Below are 17255 nucleotides of genomic sequence, written 5' to 3' on the forward strand. Positions count from 1 at the left end.
TAGATGTAACATATACTAGATGTAGTTTGTAACAGATACTAGACGTAACACATACTAGATGTAGCGTTCATCGGATACAATATGTAAATGAAACTCGGCATTCGTTTCATATACCTGAACAGGAACATCGGCAAATTTCAATACGGTGACTAGAAATCACCTCTAGGTTGTTCAAAACTGCAAAAATTGCATAATAGATAAAAATATAACATATAGTAGATATAAAATGGATGTAGCTATTGTCTGTGTATACATCATCATCATCATCATCATCATCATCATCATCATCATCATCATCATCATCATTGTCGTCGTCGTCGTCGTCGTCATCATCGTCATCGTCGTCATCATCGTCATCATCATCATCATCATCATCATCATCATCATCATCATCATCATCATCTCCAGTAGAAACAGCCATCATCGTCGTCTTCACGACTAGTGTAGTGACAGTAGGATATATTATCAGTAGAACAAAGGACTATAAATAGATATATGAGCCAAACAAGAAGTTGATTACTGCTAATACGGGTAAATAGAATAATATGTATGGCGCGCGTGGCCACGTGCCTCGACACTACGAGTATCTGTATGAAGGATTGGGTGTGATGTCACCAATGATCTGTTGACAGAGGCCTAAAAGGTGGATAATTAGATACAATATCAATCTTACTTCATATTTAATCTAATTTACTCCAAATACATTAATATAAGATAATTACAAATTGATTTGTCTGGTCGTAATACTCTCCACGGTGTCCTATTGGACTCGCCAATCCAATTATAAACACTCTCCTAATTGTTATTGGAAGCTGAGCCATTACCTGTGTATTCCATTTCATCCGCTTTGTCATATCATCTAGCTAAAGGTGATTCTATTAGACCAGCCAACCGTATTGGGATTTCATTATTTCTATGTTGACCAGTGTGTTTTGCTATGGCTGCAGGCCTGAATGTGTATCTGGGTAGATCATTAAACTAGAGCTGACCCGCTAGTGGACATTTATAAGATTACATGTCTACTTGATATCAGAGGGAGGCTATAGTTCAGAGTCGAGTTTAATGCTGGAAATTCCTTACAGCTTTAGTTCCTTTTTAACTGAATGCTAACAGCCATTCATTATCAAAATTCATATTCCTGTAACTTGACGATTTATCTGTAAACAAACGTATTTTTTCCGTATCAGTTAGATAAAGATAACTTTATCTACAGTAGATAGAATAGATAATTACAACTCCAACACACACAGTGATTAACTAACCGAACGTGTAAAAAGATAGTTGAAATTTCAAGTAAAAAATAAAGATTTTTAAAATAAAATATTAAGAATATGAGTTTTTGACTTTTCTTTGATTTTTATTTTTATTTATTTTTTGTTTTGTTTTTTGTTTTTGTTTTTTGTTTTTGTTTTTGATTTACGGACATCCTTATACTTTTTGTTGGTTATCGAGATTCTGTCAAACCATCATTCTACTTATATATTCATTTGATGCCTTATTTAGGATGATGTAATTAGGAGTAACCTATATTTTGATGGATATGGCGTTCACAGGTAGGGGTATATTCCATAGAAATACTCTTCGTACAATGACTTCTAAGATGTTAAATGATGACCAGTTCCTTTATGAGAATAAATCGTTTACAATAACATGGGATTTTATCGTTAAATTTTAATGAATACAGATGGATTATTTTGCTACAAAGTACCAATTTGAATAAGCTATTTAACTAATGATTTCATCTGACATCTAAGAGCAAGAAAATACTCTGTTGTACCATTGTATGACGACGTAACTGGTAATGTATAAAACAACAACGAGTCAGCGAGAAGCAAGGTTCTCTCGATCAAATATTCCTCATCACAACGTTGATGACAGAAAACAATGAAATGTACACAGTGATTCATGTTGTATCTAAAAGTATTCAACACTGATATTGACATTAGATCTATTATTTATTGTATTTACATGCAAGTTTCAAGTTTTGATTTATCTATTCATTTATTTTTTTTATTAATTTATCATCACTGATAACAAAATAAAAATTGAAATGGATTTTTTTTTCGTTTACAATAGAAGAAAACCTATTATACATCATTATTAAATCTGTAGTAACTGCTTCTAAGTCTACTTGCTTGGTGGGGTATCACTCATGTTGATTCCTTTTAAGTTTTCGTTTTCTCAACATCATATGCGATATAAGCCAGATATCTCTACACTGTATCTGGAAACCGCCTCACATTATAGAGTTATGTATTACAAATAGCATTCCAAGATAAATGTTGATGCTATGAGAAAGCCGTTCGCTGTTTCGACAAAGTTATGTCCATTTATAAGATAATATTCGGAAATGGATTGTTGAATAATTGATCATAATCCTGGCACATTTCTAAAGTAAATTTATGGGAAACGTCAGGGAACGCGAATATCGTGTGTCTGGGAGGGGCGAAACCAACACGTAGCCCCGTATGGTAAATTACATGCTTACATTGTATATGCTTGCCATTTCTGTCTTGCAAGATATCAAATTAGTTCAAAACACCTTTGGTATGAAAAAGGCATTTCTCCTTAGTAAAACATGGAGCCTAAAACCAGGATAGACATTCTTCAAAGAACGTATTTTTTATCTGTACCGCACAGCAACTGTCTCATGGGATATCGTATGTTACAGTGCATGTATCACACTTTAAACCTGCCAGAGTGCTGTCCTTATCTAGGTTAATTCATGCTAATTAATGCTCATTACTAATTACAATTGTTTGTTTTTCAATATTTTGACAGTGTATTGTCAGGATAATAAAAACGACTATAAACTTTTTAAACTTATCACGGTGTCTTTATCATTATACATACGGTCAATGGCCCCTTCAGTGTTACACGTACGCCCGACGGTGTCTTTATTATTATACATACGGTCAATGGCCCCTTCAGTGTTACACGTACGCCCGACGGTGTCTTTATCACACATACAGTCAATGACCCCTTCAGTGTTACACGTACGCCCGACTGTGTCCATTATTACACATAAGGTCAATGGCCCCTTCAGTGTTACACGTACGCCCGACGATATCCTTATTATTACACATACGGTCAATGGCCCCTTCAGTGTTACACGTACGCCCGACGGTGTCTTTATTATTACACGTACGGTCAATGGCTCCTTCAGTGTTACACGCACGCCCGACGGTGTCTTTATTATTACACGTACGGTCAATGGCCCCTTCAGTGTTACACGTACGCCCAACGGTGTCTATTATTACACATACGGTCAATGGCCCATTCAGTGTTACACGTACGCCCGATGGTGTCTTTATTATTACACGTACGGTCAATGGCCCCTTCAGTGTTACACGTACGCCCAACGGTGTCTATTATTACACGTACGGTCAATGGCCCCTTCAGTGTTACACGTACGCCCGACGGTGTCTTTCTTATTACACATACGGTCAATGGCCCCTTCAGTGTTACACGTACGCCCAACGATGTCTATTATTACACACACTTTCAATGGCCCCTTCAGTGTTACACGTACGCCCGACGGTGTCCATTATTACACATAAGGTCAATGGCCCCTTCAGTGTTACACGTACGCCCGACGGTGTCTTTATTATCACACATACAGTCAATGACCCCTTCAGTGTTACACGTACGCCCGACGGTGTCCATTATTACACATAAGGTCAATGGCCCCTTCAGTGTTACACGTACGCCCGACGGTGTCTTTATTATCACACATACAGTCAATGCCCTCTTCATTGTTACACGTACGGTCAATGGCCTCAGTGTTACACGTACGCCCAACGATGTCTATTATTACACACACTTTCAATGGCCCCTTATTATTACGACGTACACGTTCAATGGCCCCTTCAGTGTTACACGTACGCCCGCCGGTGTCTATTATTACACACACTTTCAATGACCCCTTCAGTGTTACACGTACGCCCAATTGTGTCTATTATTACACATACGGTCAATTGCACCTTCAGTGTTACACGTACGCCCAACGGTGTCTATTATTACACACACGGTCAATGGCCCCTTCAGTGTAACACGTATGGCTGATGGTACTTTTATTATCACACATACGGTCAATGGCCCCTTCAGTGTTACACGTACGCCCGAAGGTGTCTTTATTATCACACATACGGTCAATGGCCCCTTCAGTGTTACACGTACGCCCGGAGGTGTCTTTATTATTACACATACGGTCAATGGCCCCTTCAGTGTTACACGTACGCCCGAAGGTGTCTTTATTATCACACATACGGTCAATGGCCCCTTCAGTGTTACACGTACGCCCGGTGGTGTCTTTATTATTACACACACGGTCAATGGCCCCTTCAGTGTTACACGTACGCCCGACGGTGTCTATTATTACACATACGGTCAATGGCCCCTTCAGTGTTACACGTACGCCCGGTGGTGTCTTTATTATTACACACACGGTCAATGGCCCCTTCATGGCCCCTTCAGTGTTACACGTACGCCCGACGGTGTCTATTATTACACATACGGTCAATGGCCCCTTCAGTGTTACACGTACGCCCGTTGGTGTCTTTATTATCACACATACGGTCAATGGCCCCTTCAGTGTTACACGTACACCCAACGGTGTCTATTATTACACATAAGTTCAATGGCCCATTCAGTGTTACACGTATGCCCGACGGTGCCTATTATTACACGTGCGGTCAGTGACCCCTTCATTGTAACATATACGGCTGATGGTATCTCTATTTTTACACATAAGGTCAATGGCCCATTCAGTGTTACAAATACGGTTGACGGTATTTTTATTATCACGCAAATGGTAAATTGTCTCTTTACTTCCACATAAAGAGTTCACAGCACAATTTTCAATGTTATAAAGATGATAGCCGTCACTTCAGTATCTCAAAGGTTAACAGATAACTATCCCAATTGTTACCTCATTCTTACTGCTCATTGTAACACGAGGAATAAATGTTAACGATAACTCCATTATCCATTGTTCATGATAACATGTATGGTTAGTTGTCACCTATTTATTGTTAGTCATATTTTACAAACGTTAGTTGTCACCCATTTATTGCTACTATCATATTTCACAAACGTTTGTTGTCACCTATTTATTGTTACTGTCATATTTCACAAACGTTAGTTGTCACCTATTTATTGTTACTGTCATACTTCACATACGTTAGTTGTCACCTATCTATTGTTACTGTCATACTTCATATACGTTAGTTGTCACCTATTTATTGTTACTATGATATTTCACAAACGTTTGTTGTCACCTATTTATTGTTACTATCATATTTCACAAACGTTAGTTGTCACCTATTTATTGTAACTATGATATTTCACAAACGTTAGTTTTCACCTATTTATTGTTACTGTCATATTTCACAAACGTTAGTTGTCACCTATTTATTGTTACTGTCATATTTCACAAACGTTAGTTGTCACACTGTCATATTTCACAAACGTTAGTTGTCACCTATTTATTGTTACTGTCATATTTCACAAACGTTAGTTGTCACCTATTTATTGTTACTCTCATATTTCACAAACGTACATGGTGATTTCAGTCGGTCATCATACTTCCTTTACTTGTATAATAAATGTTTAAAGGTGGCAATGAATACACGTATGATGTGATGCACATATAGAGCAGAAGCAAAATCTCTACATTAGAGTTTGTCTGTTACTCAACTTACTAGCTTGAATCATTAATGCAAATTTTGAATTACAATACAAGTGAAGAGTAGAACATATGTTTATGGTATTCAATGACACCCCCCCTTCCCAACTAAAAAACGAAACAAAACAAAAGCTGTTTATATTTTGTTTCTCTCTTCTATAAGGTGGATTTGTTTTGATAATGTGATAAAATGCTGTTTTAGCAGCAATGACAGGACTTGTTATGAACATGCCAGTAGATATATGTTATTCTGCCTGTCGATTCGTGTCTTGCCGATGCAGTATGGTGTATTTATGGATCGAGTGAACTTACGAAGGAATGCCGCAGATTAAGTTACCAGAATATCCATTCTAGGAAGATACCTTTAAATGCAAACCGATATTTGGTAAAACCGGCGTTAATATCATGAACGAAAAGGTTTTTTTATTCATTTCAAATGTGTTTTTACCAAATTCTGAAACTGTCGTTTGTACAATCAAATAATGATATCTTCTCTGGGGTGACTGTTTTCCGCAAGCGGTAGAACAATTTTGAGAAACCAATCAGGATTTCGTGTTAAAGTTGCAACTTTATACAACACTGATCAAGTAATGCAATAATGCATTTGAAAAAATGTCAAGTATTTTTACCTGTTGACATTGTGAGTGACATATTTACCTATCTACAGGTATTCATCAGACACCGACGGTTAGGTTTCCAGGTGACATTGTGAGCGATATATTTACCTATTTACAGGTATTCTTCAGACACCGACGGTTTGCTGTAGAGACAGTTTACACAGATATTAAGCTTGCTTCAACTTCACCTGAGGATAATACAGACTGGTTCCTAATAAGATGTATATGTGAATGAAAAAACATATTCCGGAAGTGCGAACGAGCCCTGGAGCTATGACAGAGAAGACTTGTAATAAGCATTGGGATACAAATTTTACACAAAGCATTCTTTTCTTTAAACTTCCCCAACCTCTGTTTCCTAACCTAATGTCTCTTGAAAGCTAGGAAGACTTTATTCCTCGACGTATCTTTAAAAAAAATCCCGTTTTAATATATAGATATTGAATAAATATTAATTGGTGATCGGAGGAATCTAATTTTATCAAGGCAGCCATTATCTAAATTCGTCCAGTATGTTCTGGAAGAAGGTGTGCCGGTATAATTAAAGTTACTGTAGGGAGTGTTTTAGCCGATTAACACTTTAACCTTTCCATATGCTGCAGCCATGTTCTATGTCATGTAACTTTACACTCTACCAGTCACTCTGACGTCATGAACTGCCTGCGAATTAGGATACCTATATTCCCTATCTGTCACTTTCGACGACAATATTTTATTGTGATCTTTACAAAGATTGTACAAAAGACATTCAAGTGAGTAGCATCTTTTAATAAAATTTAGAATTAGATACAGTAGTGCCATATAATGAATTAAACAGCATTATACAGCTGTTTCAACCTTCTGGGACTCGTCAATGATGATAAAGGCATAATTTTTAAAACCTAGGATGTGACTGAGGAAAAACGAAAGTGACCGAAAAATGTCAAAATTCAGGTTAATGTTTATTGCATGCTGTATAATGAGAAACTCATCAGATTATAAATACAATGTGAGATCATGCCTGTCATAATCTCATAGACATTTCTATCTGAATCGTTCTTAGACATACATACGATATATGATACACTGGAGGTTTCACATTCACTTCCGGGTAAAAGATGTTGTTCTGAAGCAAAATATCCAACAATGTAGAATCGTCGATAGCTGTCCATTATTCTATCATATCAACATTATACCGTCATATCAACATTATACTGTCAAATCAACATTATACTGTCATATCAACATTATACTGTCATATCAACATTATACTGTCAACATTATACTGTCATATCAACATTATACTGTCATATCAACATTATAATTATACTGTCATATCAACATTATACTGTCAACATTATACTGTCATATCAACATTATAATTATACTGTCATATCAACATTATACTGTCATATCAACATTATACTGTCATATCAACATTATACTATCATATCAACATGATACCGTCAAATCAACATTATACCGTCATATCAACATTATACTGTCATATCAACATTATAATTATAATGTCATATCAACATCATAATGTCATATCAACATTATACTGTCATAGTAACATTAAACTGTCAACATTATACTGTCATATCAACATTATACTATTATATCAACATTATACTGTCAAATCAACATTATACTGTCATATCAACATTATAATTATACTGTCATATCAACATTATACTGTCATATCAGCATTATACTATCATATCAACATTAAACTGTCATATCAACATTATACTGTCAACATTATACTATCATATCAATATTATACTGTCATATCAACATTATACTGTCATATCAACATTATACTGTCAACATTATACTGTCATATCAGCATTATACTGTCATATCAACACTATACTGTCATATCAACCTTATACTACTGTCATATCAACATTATACCGTCATATCAACATTATACTGTCATATCAACATTATACTATCATATCAACATTAAACTGTCATATCAACATTATACTGTCATATCAACATTATACTGTCATATCACTTATATACTTTCATATAATCGTTATAATGTCATATCAACATTATAATATCATATCAATATTATACTGTCATCAACATTATACTACTGTCATATTAACATTATACTGTCAAATCAACATTATACTGTCATATCAGCATTATACTGTCGACATTTCACTTTCATATCAACATTATACTATTAACATTATGCTGCCATATCAACATTATACTGTCATATCAGCATTATACTGTCATATCAGCATTATAATGTCGACATTTTACTTTCATATCAACATTATACTATCAACATTATACTGTCATATCACATATATACTTTCATATCAACGTTATAATGTCATATCAACATTATAATGTCATATCAACATTATACTGTCATATCAACATTATACTATTATATCAACATTATACTGTCATCTGTCATATCAACATTATACTGTCAACATTGTACTATCATATCAACATAGGGTATTGCCTACCCGTTACGAAAAACACACATCCGGCCTCTTCATGAACATTCTATCCGATTCGATTTTAGTCTACAGTTGTCTTCATTAGTCGGAATATAGAATCAACTTTGACATAAGAACACCAAATGTATAGGAAGACAGGAGGATGTCAACAAGAAATGCAAACTTCACAAAAGGGAAATTACCAACTGTAGTCTTCGTCATACAGATTATTGGTAGTAAAGGACAGCTGATGTAACTAACAATTTTGGTAAACTAACGGTTATGAATTCCTGTAATGCTGCTAAAATAAAAGGTACCACAGATGTCTTGACATCAAAGATAGAGGTTGTTGGGAAGTTTAATGGTCGTCTCAATGACCTTATTTGGGACATATTTCCTTGTGCGATAGGGTTTGATATGTGCTCAAGATACTTGAAAAGTTTACAGTAGACCTAAAACCCCTTTTTTTTAAAATTTGGAATTGTAAATGTCACACGGTCTATTAATTAATTCTTTTTACATAGTCCATCACCTACTTACTCTGTTACCAGTAATCTAATGTTCATTAAACTTCTCCCTTTTACTAGGATGCTATGTGACTAGCTAGCAGAAATGTGATTGGTTAAACGTTCTCATTGTTTCCATTATGACATCATCACTTCACGGCGTCATATGCATTACGGCGTCATCAAAGAAGATACAAACTGAGAATTTCACCAATTTATAACTTGAATAATAAAATGTATGTAAGAAGGATTTTAAACGTGTGATAAAAAAACTTACATTCGTTTCCATTTCATTTGAAATTGATTACACTCGTCACGAATTAACCAAAATCTCATTAAAATAAATGATCCTATTTGAATGTCTATGTAAGTGTATATATATATCTTTGTTTCTAACATAGACTGACCTTTTTTTCTTTATATTATAGATCGTAATACTTACATTCCCTGTATTCTGTAAAAAAGTAATAATAACATATTCCGTTTCATGACTTCCATGAAAAGTTCAGCATTTTTTAGGGGGTGGACTAAATCTATGAAAATTGAAACCACTGAAAAAGGTAGCATATACTTATTCGTTCGATTTCAATATTTTAGTAGTATATTTTTGTAATCTACATACCCGTAAGAACCTACAGTGTATCTATATATTACACTTCGGTAAAGACCTTTACCATACATAAATATTGTACGGACATATTATACAACTTTTTATATCAACCATATTTTCGTCACTATATTTATTTTATCTACTGTAAAACTGTTTTCCTAATTCTTGTTACAATTTGCTTTCTTTATGATGTGTTATTTTTCCGTGAGTTCATTCAAACTTCTTCCGAAAATAGAGAAATGAAGTGCCACTTTCTGATCACTCAAGGACTTCTACACAATTTCCGTAACGTGCTCAAATTTCACTTTGACTTGATGTATAAGTAAGTAGAAACGTGTTGGTGGAGAGAATGCATGCAAATTTCAGTAAAATACTCCCGCTTGATCGGTTGATATTCAAAATTTAATTTCACTCAATAAATTCAGTATTTAGATAGCCGTGCAAAGACCGATAGCTAGTATTTTACATTGCTTCTGTTAATTTTCTTATTTCTCGAACACTATCTGATAACCAAAACATCTTTAAAAGTCTAAGTAAGGAAACGATTTTCCTTCCGATTAAATAATTGTTTCATGGTGAGAACTACTGAGGAACATATGTTATCGTTTCTTTTCTGTAACTTTTTTTTTCACTTTTTTATGACTTTGCCTTAATGACACTTTTTACTGGAATACCTAAACAAACAATTAACGTTTTGTTACTGCCATCAATCCTTATTGAAGCTGATTCACATGTACTCGCATGTTTATGAATGAATTTTGAAGATTCGTTGTTTAAGGCGGCAGACACAATTTTTATGCAAGATAAAATTAATCGTCCTATAGACATTATAGTTCGCTTTTCACTTAACAATAGAGCAGGACATTACTGAAGATAGTGCTTAAAACGTCTACAGGAGAACAGACAATACACGACTTTATCGTGTACTTCCTAATCAATAGACACATAAAATAACTCGGTAAATCATGCAATCCACAACTTAAGGCAGGGAACACGTGAAATGTGTTATTATTTATTGAAAAATACGTTTTGATGAACAAATTAATCTTTTCCGCAAGAGCTTTTAAAAAGTGTGGATTTCCAATTTGACAATGGTCATTCAGGAAGGTTCTTGTTTTTATAGTGTAGTACATTTTCGTTAAGGGGAATATCAATAGCAATGCGCGAGAAGATTAAATCCCATTTCAAAGGCATCATTTGTTCTGCTAATGGACGCCGTGACCAGCTCCTCTACCAGATGGTTGTGCTGTGAAGACCCACTTTGGGCCGCATGGTTTTTCTGTGGTTGTAACTAAATAAATTTGACACGCGAACAACTTGCTTTTAAAGAAAATCTGATTTTAAGTATATTTCTAATGAGATTACTATACAATATAACGTTGGTCTGCCGGTGTAATGGGCGAGCGCGCGCGGCGGCTGGAGGGTCTGGGCTCTACCATAACACGCAGATATGTCTAATCCCAGTCACAAACATATCAATAAATCCACATCTAATCAGATAATATCCTAAACGCCGTAATGCAATTATTCATGATGCGAGCAGCATTATAACATTATAAATATGAAACAAAGATGGAGGATAAATAATTTATCCCATTCTAGGCTATAATTTAATCTAAGTGACAAAGTGCAGAAATTCGTAGCGACTTGGTGGTTTGGGATATAATAAGAATAGCGATGCCTGTGGAATAATTCCACAGAATGCTCTGACAGACAGACTTCTATTGGCTATTATTCATTTATAATCTGATTTCCTGAGATCTTTCTGATGTAGTAAGTAAGAAATTTCGCAGTGACCTGAAACTTATGGAAAACCGACCTTTGCAACAAACATAAAATTTGTAAAATATGTGCAAAGTAAAGCGAATGAATACTCAAAAACCCGGCTGTTGCTTTTATAACATATCTCTTCAAATAGATATAAATCCCAAATGTGACTTGAAAGATTTGATATAAAATTCATATCTTGACTGTTGTAACGTTATGGGACATTTAAACCCCAATCTCGCTTAATAAGGTAATAGCGAGAGGAATTTTATGCTATTTAACTGTGTTTCCTCAGAGTTTCATTTCAAAATTTAACATTCTAACGAATTCCAATTGTACAAGCTGACTCATATTCATACGTATTTGTTATTTCATTAACGTTTGTTCTCTTCACAGCTTAAACGTTAGCAGCAGGTGTGTGTTTTCTGATGTAATATATACAGGGTATTTGTAAGCTTTAAGTACCTAGAACACTAGTGATAATTATACTTATAAAGATTAAACAATGCCACATGTTGACAAAGTGCTGCAAGGTGCGCATCTATTTATACGTTAGGTATGGTTTGGTATCTGCTTCTTTGCAAACTCACTCAAGCGTAAACACATTGTTAGATAACCAAAACAGTCAATGAGGCGTGCCCATTCTGTAGAGGTATCCACAAACTCACCGAGGCATGCAACCATTTTAGAATTAACCACTCTTTCAGTGGGGCATAGAACTATTGTTATTTAGGAAATCTACTTAAGTAGATGCTACATTAATCAAATAAACCACACCAGTCAGGTTAAGTCGGACATCGTCAGCCAGCATCACTATTATGTTTACCAGATTTCCAGATTAAGTCATACTATAAATACATATCAGAAATGCTAACATTATTTATGGAATCCAGACGATCTATTATTTTTAATGATTACGATCAGAAGTTTACTTTGTTAATAGAGTTTCGACATGCAAATATTTTTTTCATATGTACTATTGTTGTGTTATCGGAAACAGCTTACAAATACACCAAACGTACTTTTATCAATATATGTTTCTATCAAACTCCGTATGTACTGTAGCCTGTCAGTATCCCATGTATTTACTGAAAAGTTGTGTTTTAAATGTAGCATTACCTTTATCTGGGAACGTGTTAGTAGCATATACAGATTCCATATCAGTTTGTGTTCATAGAAATAGGGAAGTGAATCGAACTATGTTTAAAGTAGATATTAAGTTGATATAATTAAATCTTGGAGTGCACCGTTTAGATTTTTTTGACCACTTATTTATAAAGTTCAGTATCTGTATTTGCTTGAATAATGTTAATACATTCCATTGTTTCAGATAAATGTTGATATAATTTCCTGGGTTGAAGTGTAAGAATAGTAAGTATACCTCTTACACACAGGAGTCTGATCTGTCGACTTCATATTACAACTACATATTGGACTGAAGTTTCCGTTAAGCACGTATATATAAAATGAAGAAATGTTGATTACTATATAAAAGTTCGTGTATAGGTAAAATGCGTTGTGGTAGATTACCAAAGTTAACTATCCAAACACAATGAACATATTGTTAAAGAGTTCCATTTATATTGTCGTATAGCCAGTGTACTTATGTTATGTTCCTATTTAGGTAAAAAGTGTTGTTATAGATTACCAAAGTTAACTATCCAAACACAGTGAACATATTGTTAAAGTGTTCCATTTATGTATAGCCAGTGTACTTATGTTATGTTCCTATTTAGGTAAAAAGTGTTGTTATAGATTACCAAAGTTAACTATCCAAACACAATGAACACATTGTTCAAGTGGTATATTTATGTATAGCCAGTGTACTTTTATTACTGTACTTTCGTTATAGTAACACTAACAGATGTATTTCTAAAACATGTGGTAATATCAGTGTAAACTTTATATGCATTTCTCTTATAAAACTTTTATAATATGTAAGGTATATCCTTATTCATACAATGAAAATAATAATCAAGAAAAAGTAAAACGAATACAATATGCTGTATGATCACTATATCTTTGAATTCTGTAATGCCTGTTCATAAAAGGTTTAATACTAGTTTGTACAAGTTTTAATTATTGTGGCAATTACTGAGGTCAAATTGTGTACCAGCAAATAAAAATATATAAGGAAAACTAAGTGGTATATAACTCGATATAGATGTGTCCACGGTGTGGAGTGTAATGGGAATGTAATAGGTATGTAATACTTAGCACATATACATATATATGATACATATACTACGGCAGTAGTTGTCTGCATCTGTGTGACTAGGAATCATTATAAAGAATACTACTATAGGACGTGGTTCTGATAGAAGATAAATGATGTAATCTTGATATTTGACACTACAAATATTGCTACTTATTGTACAATAACTAACTGATACAACAGTAATTATAAAAAATGTCCTCGACCGCCTTTGCAAACACATGTATCAACACAGCATTTGGCACAATCATTATATGCATTACTTTTTTTCAGAGTACTGATAACACCAATTGAAAAATTCATTAAATGAAATTAAAAAAAAAAGTTTTTCTTAAAGAAAATAAAGTCTGTTTTTAAACAGAGATGATAATTATAGAGTAATATTTAACAAACACTATTTTAATGTTATTCTGATTAAATAGATATACAAAGATGTACAATTATTTTCAATTATTGTTTAAAATGCACATTGAATACAATATGATAAATATATAGCCTTTTCTTGTCTAAACAAGTCGAAGGCATGCCTTATTGCACTGAGAAAGCACGTGATAATGACGTCATTATGACATCATTATTTCTGAATTATGTTTTTTATTATATCTGTATATAACGTCGCAGATCCTCTGTGGTATTTTTTTATAGGTTTTTGGTTCATCAATCAATACGAACAACTCATTTGTCAAATGAGAAACAATTATCACACTTAACTAGTGTTTCTGGATACGTTGTAATTACAATCTCCATGAATTTGGTCATGCGTGAAAATACATCATATTGGCTGTACAGCAAGACTAATTTTTCAAAATGTAAATGAAAATCGTTTATTCATCAAATATTTTCTCGTTTTTATTTCATAAGTGATTGTCGTGTTTGTCCATTCCTTTGTACCATAATTTCTCTTAAAATGACACATAATTGGTGACATTTGCCTCACTATGGTTTGCTACAAAATATGAATTATTTGTTTGACCAGATACTTGAAATCACCTTTTTGATAGAAATAAAATCTAATATATTGTTTTACTTTCTTAAAGACAGTGTGAGTAATATTGTGCTGCATTTTAAACATAGAATTACATTTTAAAGGATGACATTGTGTTACGTTGTGAAAAAAGCACTGATATTTGAGAGAGTGACATTGTGTTACGTTGTGAACATACTCTGATATTTTAGAGAGTGACATTGTGATACGTTGTGAACATACTCTGATATTTTAGAGAGTGACATTGTGTTACGTTGTGAACATAATCTGATATTTGAGAGAGTGACATTGTGATACGTTGTGAACATACTCTGATATTTTAGAGAGTGACATTGTGTTACGTTGTGAACATAATCTGATATTTGAGGGAGTGACATTGTGATACGTTGTGAACATACTCTGATATTTGAGAGGGTGACATTGTGATACGTTGTGAACATACTCCGATATTTAAGAGAGTGACATTGTGTTACGTTGTGAACATACTCCGATATTTTAGAGAGTGACATTGTGATACGTTGTGAACATACTCTGATATTTTAGAGAGTGACATTGTGTTACGTTGTGAACATAATCTGATATTTGAGAGGGTGACATTGTGATACGTTGTGAACATAATATTTAGAGAGTGACATTGTGTTACGTTGTGAACATAAGTGACATTGTGTTACGTTGTGAAAAAAGCACTGATATTTGAGAGAGTGACATTGTGTTACGTTGTGAACATAATCTGATATTTGAGAGGGTGACGTTGTTACGTTGTTAACATACTCTGATATTTTAGAGAGTGACATTGTGATACGTTGTGAACATAATCGTTGTGAACATAATCTGATATTTGAGAGGGTGACGTTGTTACGTTGTGAACATAATCTGATATTTGAGAGGGTGACATTGTGTTACGTTGTGAACATAATCTGATATTTGAGAGGGTGACGTTGTTACGTTGTTAACATACTCTGATATTTTAGAGAGTGACATTGTGTTACGTTGTGAACATAATCTGATATTTTAGAGAGTGACATTGTGTTACGTTGTGAACATACTCTGATATTTGAGAGAGTGACATTATGTTACGTTGTGAACACACTCTGATAATTAAGAGAGTGACGTTGTTACGTTGTGAACATAATCTGATATTTAAGAGAGTGACATTGTGATACGTTGTGAACATACTCCGATATTTAAGAGAGTGACATTGTGTTACGTTGTGAACATAATCTGATATTTGAGGGAGTGACATTGTGATACGTTGTGAACATACTCTGATATTTGAGAGGGTGAACGTTGTGAACATAATCTGATATTTTAGAGAGTGACATTGTGTTACGTTGTGAACATAACTGATATAGGGAGTGACATTGTGATATTTGAACATACTCTGATATTTAAGAGAGTGACATTGTGTTACGTTGTGAACATACTCTGATATTTGAGGGAGTGACATTGTGTTACGTTGTTAACATACTCTGATATTGTAGAGAGTGACATTGTGTTACGTTGTTAACATACTCTGATATTGTAGAGAGTGACATTATGTAATGTGTGTACATACTCTGATGTTTTAGAGAGTGATTGTCTTACGTTGTGAACATACTCTGATATTTGAGAGAATGACATTGTGTTACGTTGTTAACATACTCTGATATTGTAGAGAGTGACATTATGTTATGTGTGTACATACTCTGATGTTTTAGAGAGTGATTGTCTTACGTTGTGAACATACTCTGATATTTGAGAGAATGACATTGTGTTACGTTGTGAACAGACTGATATCTTGTACAGAAACCTTTTACATCGGTAGTATGTTACTATGATAATCAATTTGACATAAGCCTATATGTTGAATAAGTAATACATATAAGCTATTTAAAATACACATATACTGTTTAAATGTGTCTTTTTTCGTTCAGTAATAATTTGTATTGTACTGAAGCATTGCATGTATGTTTAATGTTTAACACACAGAAGCCTGAGGACGCTTTAAAATGTATGTTTAATGTGTAACACACAAAAGCCTGTGGACATATTAACATGTATGTTTCATGTTAAACACACAGAAGCATGGGAACGCTTTAACATGAATGCTTATTGTGTAACACACAGAAGTCCGTGGACGCTGTAATATGTATGTTTATTGTGTAAAACACAGAAACCTAGGAACGCTTTCACACGTATATTAAATGTGTAACACTCAGAAGCCAAGTGACGCTTTAACATGTATGTTTATTGTGTAACACACAGAAGTCTCGGAACGCTTTACCAAATATGTTAAATGTGTAACACACAGAAACTGGAGAACATATGTTCCAATCGGATTGTACTACTAAGCCTTTGCAGTGTAACTGACTGTACCCGGCATTACCCTAGACGCTCCTATATCTCAATGCTTTATCAAATAAAATCGAACTAATTG

Source organism: Ylistrum balloti, unplaced genomic scaffold (genome assembly GCF_031769215.1).
Source record: "Ylistrum balloti isolate Yb309-2 unplaced genomic scaffold, AGI_CSIRO_Ybal_v1 Utg369772, whole genome shotgun sequence".
In the NCBI taxonomy this organism is placed as follows: domain Eukaryota; kingdom Metazoa; phylum Mollusca; class Bivalvia; order Pectinida; family Pectinidae; genus Ylistrum; species Ylistrum balloti.